Here is a 9,498-nt window from a genome sequence, read left to right as displayed (position 1 = left end):
AAAGCCTTTCAGCTACTTTTTTTTTTGTTTCTTTGGAGAGAAAAACCATCACCCAGGCACAGGGTTTGTGTGTGCATGTAGGATGCAGACACAGACAACATACACACACACACACACACACACACACACACACACCTGCTACAGAGCAATGCAGTCTGGATTGCCACCCTTGGGTTAAGTGTGCAATGATTCGGGGTGAGGTGTTAAATTCTCTCTCACCAGAAAAGGAAATAATCATGCTTCTTGCTTGACAGGTAGGAGAAGCTACAGCGGAACGTTCGATCAATAGCTATAAAACGCAGGCCTCTGCTGAGTTTTAAGACAAAAAATAAAAATAAAATAAAAGCCCAGGTCTCTCCACGGATGGCGATGTTCTGTGAATTTCCCGACTGAGGTTCAGGATGAAGGTTAAACATGCCAAGCACATGGGCAGCAATGTCACCAAAACCAAGGGCAGAGGGAGGCACAGAACACATGAGCTCCACGTTTGCTTTCTCTTGCCTGCATTGCTTGGCGGTGCTGTGCTTTCTACGTGACTGCTCTTGTTTTGGTTTTTGATTTTCAGATGAGAACCTTCTTTCATAGCCCAGTCTAACCCTGAACTCCCCATCTTCCTGTCTTCCTCCCCACCCCCACCCCCGCCCCGCTACCCCCCGACCCTGAGTGCTGGGATTACAGGCCCGGCCTTCAGGCATCTTCCTTGGTTAGAACTATATTATTTCATACTATCAAAGGGACAGTAGAACTCCTCCCTCCACCATTCCCCGCCCTCCTCAAAAATAAAAGATTTCTTGACAATTCACCCCATGTTTTCTCCTCTCCCTCCAAGTGACTGGGGAAATGGGTCTTTCCTCTGGTAAAGAAAGAGGGGCCTGCATCCTTCCCTTTCCTCTGGTGACCTTTCCTCTACAAAACTAAAATGGAAGCAGAGGTCGAATCGTGGGGTACAGCTTTGCACTGTCCCATCATCCCAGGGGACCAGGGCTCCAGGCTCCACCCACTTCCACCATGCCCTCTGACCCTCCCTGCCCCTTTGACCTGGAGGTCGCTGGCTACCCCTGGGAGCAGGGATGACTTAGAAGCTGAGATTCGATGGGTCCCTTTATTGCTGGCTTCCCCACCCCCCCGCTGCCCCCGGCAATATGCTCAAGATAGGAAGCCACTATGATCCCTTATATTCCTCACTCCAACATCTTCCAGAAATTCATATAAAAAACCCAGCCAGGCGCAGGTGGCTCATGCCTGTCATCCTAGCGACTCAGGAGGCTGAGATCTGAGGCTCGCAGTTCAAAGCCAGCCCGGGCAGGAAAGGCCATGAGACTCTTATCTCCCATGAACCACCAGAAAACCAGAAGTGGCAGCTGTGGCTCAAGTGGTAGAGCATTTGCCTTGAGCTGAAGAGCTGAGGGATGGCGCCCAGGCCCAGAGTTCAAGTTCAAGCCCCACAACTAACAAACAAACAAACAAAAAATCCCTCTCAAGCTTCTGCAGGGTCCTATCCTCATCTTGTAACTGCGAGCGAGGAGACATTGGTATGGTAAAACCAATTCGAAGAGGCTAGCCCAAACGGATCGTGTACTCCTCTTCTGAGCTCCTTCCATTGGCCCCGGGGCAAGCCAGGAACAGTGGCTCTTGTCTATAAACCTAGCTGCTTCCGAAGCAAAGAACAAGAGGATCAATGTCCAAGGCCAGCATGGTCAAGAAGTCTTCCAAACACCTGCCCTCCCCGCCCCACCCTGGCATCTCAACCAATAAAAAGCTGGGGACAGCGAGACACCCGTCAGGTGAGCTACTAAGGAAGTGTAAATAAGGGGATCGCAATCCAGCTCAAGGGGAAGGAAAAACAAAAAGCAAGACCTTATTTGAGCTGGAGGCGTGGCTCAAGAGGTAGAGCAAGCAAGAGGCCCCAAGTTCAAACTACCATACAAAATGGACCTAAATACACACACTTCCACCATGATGAGTACTACGTTTCTTTTCTCCAGCCGATTGTTACAAAGCACTGGACAGCACACCCCCAATTTCAACAGTCATTAGATGTAAAACTCTCGGCCTCTGAAATACGCTCCTCAGTGTGTGAGAACATTTTATGCCACTAGGAAAATGAGGGACATGGCAGATGGATTCATATTCCACCTTTGGGAATCCAAACCTTTCAATTGCCTTTTTTTTGTTTTTGGGTTTTTTTTTTTTTTTTTGCTTTAAATCATTACAGCTGTCATCTCAGAATTTTTCATTTGCCAACAGAACCTTTAATCTACCTATAAAATATGATTCATAGAATGAATCCAGGTATTTTAATCCAAAAGCAATTAGCCGTTGTGTGTATTTTCACATGGGACTTAGACTAAAAGCTAAATGAACATGCAAGAGAAAGAGAGAGTAGGGGAGGGGAAAAAAAAAAGAAAGAAAAAAAAGGAGTCAGGCATGAGTCCAAATGTCTGAGTGATGTACTAATTAAATTGTATAACAACACTGCTATCTTCATACACCCACTTTATTACAGGTTGGGGAATCAGCCCAAACCTTCTTAGCAGGTAAGACTCTGGGTGAAACGGCTTCACTTTCCTCTCTCTCTCTCTCTCAAGATAAGCTGCTACGAGGAATGGATAGAAAGGACCTTGCCTACTTGTTTCCCCAGCTCCTACTGTCCAAAGAAAACCTTCCACCGATCGCTCGTGGCATCGCTCATACCTGTGTAGTCCTTGCTACTTGGGAAGCTAATATCTCAAGATCAAGGTTCAAAGCCAGCCCAGGCAGAAAAAAACAAAGTCCAGGAGACCTCTCTTAGCTCCAGTTAACCACCAAAAAGCCAAAAGGAAGAGCCTGGTCTCAAGTGGTAGAGCACAAATCTTCAGGGAATTGAGGGAAGTGGGGGGGGGGGGACCCTCAAGGACAATTCCCAGGTCCTGAGTTCAAGTCCAGTACAAGAAGAAGGAGGAAAAGGAGGAGGAGGAGGAGGAGGAGGAGGAGGAGGAGGAGGAGGAGGAGGAGGAGGAGGAGGAGGAGGAGGAGGAGGAGAAGGAGAAGGAGAAGGAGAAGGAGAAGGAGAAGAAGAAGAAGAAGAAGAAGAAGAAGAAGAAGAAGAAGAAGAAGAAGAAGAAGAAGAAGAAGAAGAAGAAGAAGAAGAAGAAGAGGTGGAGGTGGAGGAGGAGGAGGAGGAGGAGGAGGAGGAGGAGGAGGAGGAGGAGATAGCTACCATTGGTGATCTCTATATTCTCATCCTCCACCGAGGGGAAGGAGGAGGAGGAGGAGGGGTAGCGTTTGTTGAACGATCAAGGCGAAGCTTCATCTCCACTTACAGGCTCAGCCTCGGCACGCAGGCCTGTGTATTCACCGTGAGCACGGGTCTCTCCCTCATTAATCCCATCTTCTAAACCAGTTCCCCAGCACTGTGGAGTCTAATCGGCTCTGTCTGCTGCTTTCAAAGCAAAATCAGTAAAATAAAAAAATAAAACAGGGACACGCAAGCTGTCAAGACTCAATTCTGGCCGGCTCCAGACTTTGGTCTTGAAGACAAATGTTTTGGGGTGTCCTGTCCACACAAGCCACCTGGGGGGCGGGCAGGGGTGTACCAGTCAGCTGTGTAGCCCTGCCTGAGCTGCTCTTCAGAAGTAACCACCATCAGCCATTGCCCCCCCCACCAATTGACACCAGCCTCCCCCCCCATTTCCCCCCACCCCGTGCTTGGCTCTGGTTGTGAGGGGACCTGGGGTTTCTTCCCAGTAATCCCCAGCTCGGAATTGCAGCACTCCGGGGGTGATTGCCAGGCACCGCTGAAGGGATTTTTATTTTTTGTCCCCAAAGATGCTTCTCAAAACTAAATTAAGAATCCATGTCCTCTAAAGAATAAAGAGGCTCTGTGGCTGATTTTAAGAGTCAGGAAGGAGGAGGGAAGGCTCGCCATGGACAGGAACCATGGGGTATGAGGAGGAGGAGGGGGCCAGCCCTTCCCAATCCCTCCCCACTTCTTGCTGATAAGCAAGGTCTTGATGTTCCGTTCCGGGTACAACACACGAGGAAAAACCACCGCAAATGGCTACCTCTGCTTCCCTTACCCTTCACTTGTTAAAAGAAAGAAAGAAAGAAGTAGTGATCAGGGGCTGATGGCTCCCGCCTGGCATCCTAGCAACTCAGGAGGCTGAGATCTGGAGGACCGCAGTTCAAAGCCAGCCCGGCCAGGAAAATCCATAAGATTCTTCTCTTCAATGAACTACTCAGAAAACCGGAAGTGGCGCTGTAGCTCCACTGGTAGAGCGCTCGCCTGGAGCTGGAGAGCTGAGGGACAGCGCCCAGGCCCTGAGTTCAAGCCCCACGACTGACAAATATTCCCAAAGTATACAGCCTTTCTCTTGGAAAAAAAAAAAAAAAACCCTGACTTGAACCCCTGCAGCACTGCAGACCCCACTTGGGGGAGAAGAGGGGGGAGGGACTGGAAGGAGAGATGGAGAAACTGAGGCCTCTTTTCCCATCAACAGGCCACCTGACAGGAGAGGGGACGGTAAACAAACAAGGCTGTCAGGTGGGTCTAGAGACGAGCTTCTTAAAGGTCTCTAATAATTCAAGATTAATTCCTCGCGATGGCTGAGTGTCAAGTGGGAACTGCATTCTAAGTGCGCATAAATCCGCAGACATCGTACAACAATGCGCTGTAATGCCGCCTTTCATTTTCTCAGCATTAGCTTGAATATCTTGCAGAAGGCTTGTTCTTACATTAATAGCCTCACATGCCAGGGAGCGGGGGCTGGCCTGTAGTTTTATTTTTTTTGATCACCTCTAACTTCTCTTCCCAACCTAAGGATTTTATTTTCTTTTTCCCTGCTGGGTTTATCTTCACACAGACACCACCAGTGAGTGAGTATTAAATTATAACCACTAAATATCGTGAAAGACAGGACAGTCAGGCGCCGGTGGCTCACGCCTGTCATCCTAGCTACTCAGGAGGCTAAGATCTGAGGGTCGGCGGTTCAGGGTCAGCCCAGGCGGGAAAAATCCATGACACTCTGATGTCCAATAAATCACTCAAAAAGAGAGATGTGGCTAGCTGTGGGGTTCAAGTGGGTAGACTACCCTTGAGTGGAAAAACAAAACTCAGGGACAGCGCTCAGGCCCTGAGTTCAAGCCCTACAACCAACACACACACACACACTCACACACACGCACGCACACACGCACGCACACACGCACACACACACGCACACACACACACACACACACACATACACACACACACGGAACCGATGGTTTACAAAAAGAAAACCTGCTAACACCAATGGTTTCCCAACCAACATGGCGCATCCATATGGTACCAACCAAGATGGCGCATCCGTATGGTACCAGGAAGTCACAGTTCACAATACCCTTGTCCTCTCATCTGTGGGCCATGTGTTGGTTGTCTTCTGCCAACTAAAAGCTACAGAGGTGTTTCTGGGCTGCCCTGTTTCGGATCCATCACTCAGATTACCCTGAGGTTGTAGGTGGCCATGAATCACCAGGGTCTGCTGGACGTGGGGGGGGATGCTGTTCCTCCTCCTCCTTGGGGTAAGTCTGCCTTCATGAATCCCCCCTTAGCCCTCATCAAGCAAGGCCCTCTCTTACCCAACAGAGGCGTTCATCTCCAGCCATACACAATGGCTAAGACCAATGGGAGAGATCATCCATCCCAGGGTAATTCATAGAAACTTAAGAGGGAGGCCGGGCATCCATGGCTCACGCCTGTCATCCTAGCTACTCAGGCAGCTGAGATCTGAGGATCACAGTACAAAGCCAGCTCAGGCAGGAAAGGCCATGAGACTCTTATCTCCAGTAAACCACTCAGAAAACCAGAAGTGGCGCTGTGGCTCAAGTGGTAGAGCGCTCGCCTTGAGCTGAGGAGCTGAGGGACAGCGCCCAGGCCCAGAGTTCAAGCCCCACAACCAACAAAAAGAAAGAAAGAAAGAAACTTAAGAGGGAGATCAACATGTTTTCCAATACCTAGACAAATTGTAATAAAAAGTATCCAAAGCTGATACCAGGGTGACACGGTCAACACTGTCCAAGAAAAAAAATCTACTCATTCATTACCTAACTTATGAAATGGTAACTCCTCTGTACAGCACCTTAATAATAACAAAAGTGTGTGTGTGTGTGTGTGTGTGTGTGTGTGTGTGTGTGTAGTTAACTTCTTGTTGTTAAAATGGTGTTCACCTTGAATTGCCTCTTCCAAGAATGGAATATCTGGTGGATAAATTCTAAACGGAGGTTGGTAATGCTGACCTGGCGTATTTGTCCAGTCGTCTGGTAGTTATCGTGAGAATAAACCAGGTTGGATTCTAGAAGATGGTACTTTTTTTTTTTTTTAAAGGACACCAGGCTGTGCTTTTGGACCCAGAGAAAAAGCAGACTCCAAGAAAAGAATATGATGGGCGTGTATGAAAACAGATTAATAAAACCCACAAAAGGGGAGTGGTGCTGTGGCTCAAGTGGTGGAGCGCTCGCCTTGAGCTGAAGAGCTGAGGTACAGCACCCAGACCCAGAGTTCAAGCCCCACGACCAACCAAAAAACCAAAAAAAAAACCCACAAAAGTTGCCTTGAAAAAGGAGGCAGCAGAGAGTGATAGGAGGGTGAATTTGATGAACTCATATGCTTCATCAATGCTGTATGTGTACAATGTGCACTCATATATACAACGAACGCATGATGCTAACAAAACCAAAAGAAACAATAGGAGGCCGAGAACAGGAGGATCTCGATTAGAGGCAAGGCTGAAGCCAGGCACAGGAGGCTCATGCCTGTAACCCTAGCTACTCAGGAGGCTGAGATCTGAGGATCATGGTTCAAAGCCAGCCCTGGCAGGAAAGTCCGTGAGACTCTGATCTCCAATAAACCACCAGAAAGCCGGAAGTATTGCTGTGGCTCAAGTGGTAGAGCGCTCACCTTGAGCTGAAGAGCTGAGGGACAGCGCCCAGGCCGAGTTCAAGCCTCATGATCGACACACAGACAGACAGACACACACACACAGACACAGACACACACACACACACACACACACACACACACACACACACACACACACACACACAAAGAAATCAATGAGATAGGTGCTGTTGGCTACACAGGAGGCTGAGATCTGAGGACCACAGTTCAAAGCCAGCCTGGACAGGAAAGTCCATGAGATTCTTATCTCCAATGAACCACCAGAAAACCAGATGTGACACACTATGGCTCAAGCAGTAGAGCATGCACCTTGCACAGAAGAGCTCAGGGACAGCATTCAAGCCCTGAGTTCAAGTCCCACAACCAACAAAAATAAAATAACCAATGACTATGTTGGAAATGAACTATACAACTTGGTGGGGGTGGTGGGAAATGGAAGGGAAAAACTGGAAGAGAGCAAGGAAAAGTGGGTGACACTGTCCAAAAAGAAATGTACTCATAGCCGGGCGCTGGTGGCTCATGCCTGTAATGCTAGCTACTCAGGAGGCTGAGATCTGAGGATCTCAGTTCAAAGCCAGCCCGGGCAGGAGAGACCGTGAAACTCCTATCTCCAATAAACCACCAGAAAACCGGAAGTGGCGCTGTAGCTCAAGTGGTAGAGCGCTCGCCTTGAGCTGAAGAGCTGAGGGACAGCGCTCAGGCCCAAAGTTCAAGCCCACGACCGACAAAAAAAAAAAAAAAGAAATGTACTCATTACCTATCTTCTATAACTCTAACCCCTCTGTTCATCACCGATATCATAACAATAGCCAATGAAGCATGTGTGTATATAAAGTTCATGTATGAGTGAACGTAATTGATGTTTCTGAACATCTGAATGAACTATAATTCTTGTCTCAAGGTCTAACCAATTTTTTGAAATTTCTGCTGAAAACGATTATAGTCATCTGGCCAGGTGACTACTGAAGAAGAGGTAATTGAATGAGGGCTGTGTTCCTAGTCTTGATGAAGACAGAGGTCTGTACACAGGGGAGGGAGGGAGGGAGGGAGGGAGTGAGAGGGAGAGAGGGAGGGAGGGAGGGAGAGAGGGAGAGAGGGAGAGAGGGAGGGAGGGAGGGAGGGAGGGAGGGAGGGAGGGAGGGAGGGAGGGAGGGAGGGAGAGAGGGAGAGAGGGGGAGAGAGAGAGAGAGAGAGAGAGAGAGAGAGAGAGAGAGAGAGAGAGAGAGAGAGAGAGAGAGAGAGAGAGAGAGAGAGAGTGTGTGTGTGTGTGTGTGTGTGTGTGTGTGTGTGTGTGTGTGTGTGTGTGTGTGTGTGTGTGTGTGTGTGTGTGTGTGTGTGTGTGTGTGTGTGTGTGTGTGTGTGTGTGTGTGTGTGTGTGTGTGTGTGTGTGTGTGTGTGTGTGTGTGTGTGTGTGTGTGTGTGTGTGTGTGTGTGTGTGTGTGTGTGTGTGTGTACAAGCCTGAAGGAGCAATTCAAAGTGAGCCAGCCGCCAGAGCTGCAGCCAATTGGGCCTCTTTGAGAAGAAAGAGACAGCCTTGGGGAAGTTCATGGAAGAGAATGGAAATACTAGGCTTCCAGCAGTCAAATGGAGGCTCTGAAATCTTCGACTTTGATTTCCGCCTCCCTACACACCTACACACCCACACACACACCAAAGAAAATGTTAACTCCAGTGAAAAGGGCCCCTAATGAGTCTTCACCGGATCTCAGAATCTAGAATATTCCCTTGCCAAGTTCTAAACACCCCAGCTGACTCGTGGACCACATTTTAGCCTTCCCAGAGCCATGGCTGCCATTTTGGAATATGCTGTCCCTGATAAGTTGGCATGCTTGCGGGGTACAGGGATAGTGGGGAGGGAGCAGAACCCAGTCCTTCCTGGGGCGGGGGGGAGGGGCAGAGGTGAGGTGACAGTGTGTAGCCCACCCACCTGGCCCAACCTTCTTGATTCTGAACATGATCCCCCACCAAGAACCAACTCAGATTCTACTATGCCTCCATCAGGCCCCACGCCCTGCTAACCACATCCATCTGTACCTTCTCTGCATTCCTTCCCATGGTCCCTCACTCCCAACCCCGCTGACTCACTGAACCATCCGCCAACACTGGATTTTTCCTATGTGACAGGTGCTATACTTAGTACTCCAGGGGAATGAGTCCCCTGGTCCTCACAATGGGAGATTGTTATAAGGAAACTGAGGCTTACAGAGGCACAGTAAACCCTCCATGATTTATGCGAAGAGGGACAGCCAGCCATTGGATTGTGTGTCTCAAATGCCCCCCTTCTTAACGGCAAAATACATGGTACAGACACAACTGTGACGTGGACACTCACACCGGAGGGGTACGTGGCATGTGCTCAGCTACACTTCTCAGCTCTCAGGGTGCGAGTATAAAATTCCCTTCCTGCAATTCCCCTCTCCTCCTGGCCCCATGCTCTACCCATAATCAATCAGCTCCTTATGGAGGGAGTAAATGAGTAAGTGAATAAAAAAATCAATGCACCACCTGGGAAAACCAAGAAAATGTAATTGATTTAGACCCATGGCCGGCATGCGCCATTGCCTTCTGCTTCCCCCGGGGT

This window comes from Dipodomys merriami, unplaced genomic scaffold (assembly GCF_024711535.1).
Source record: "Dipodomys merriami isolate MVZ:Mamm:240054 unplaced genomic scaffold, mDipMer1.0.p SCAF_68, whole genome shotgun sequence".
Taxonomy (NCBI): domain Eukaryota; kingdom Metazoa; phylum Chordata; class Mammalia; order Rodentia; family Heteromyidae; genus Dipodomys; species Dipodomys merriami.
Note: the sequence above shows the minus strand (reverse complement) of the source record.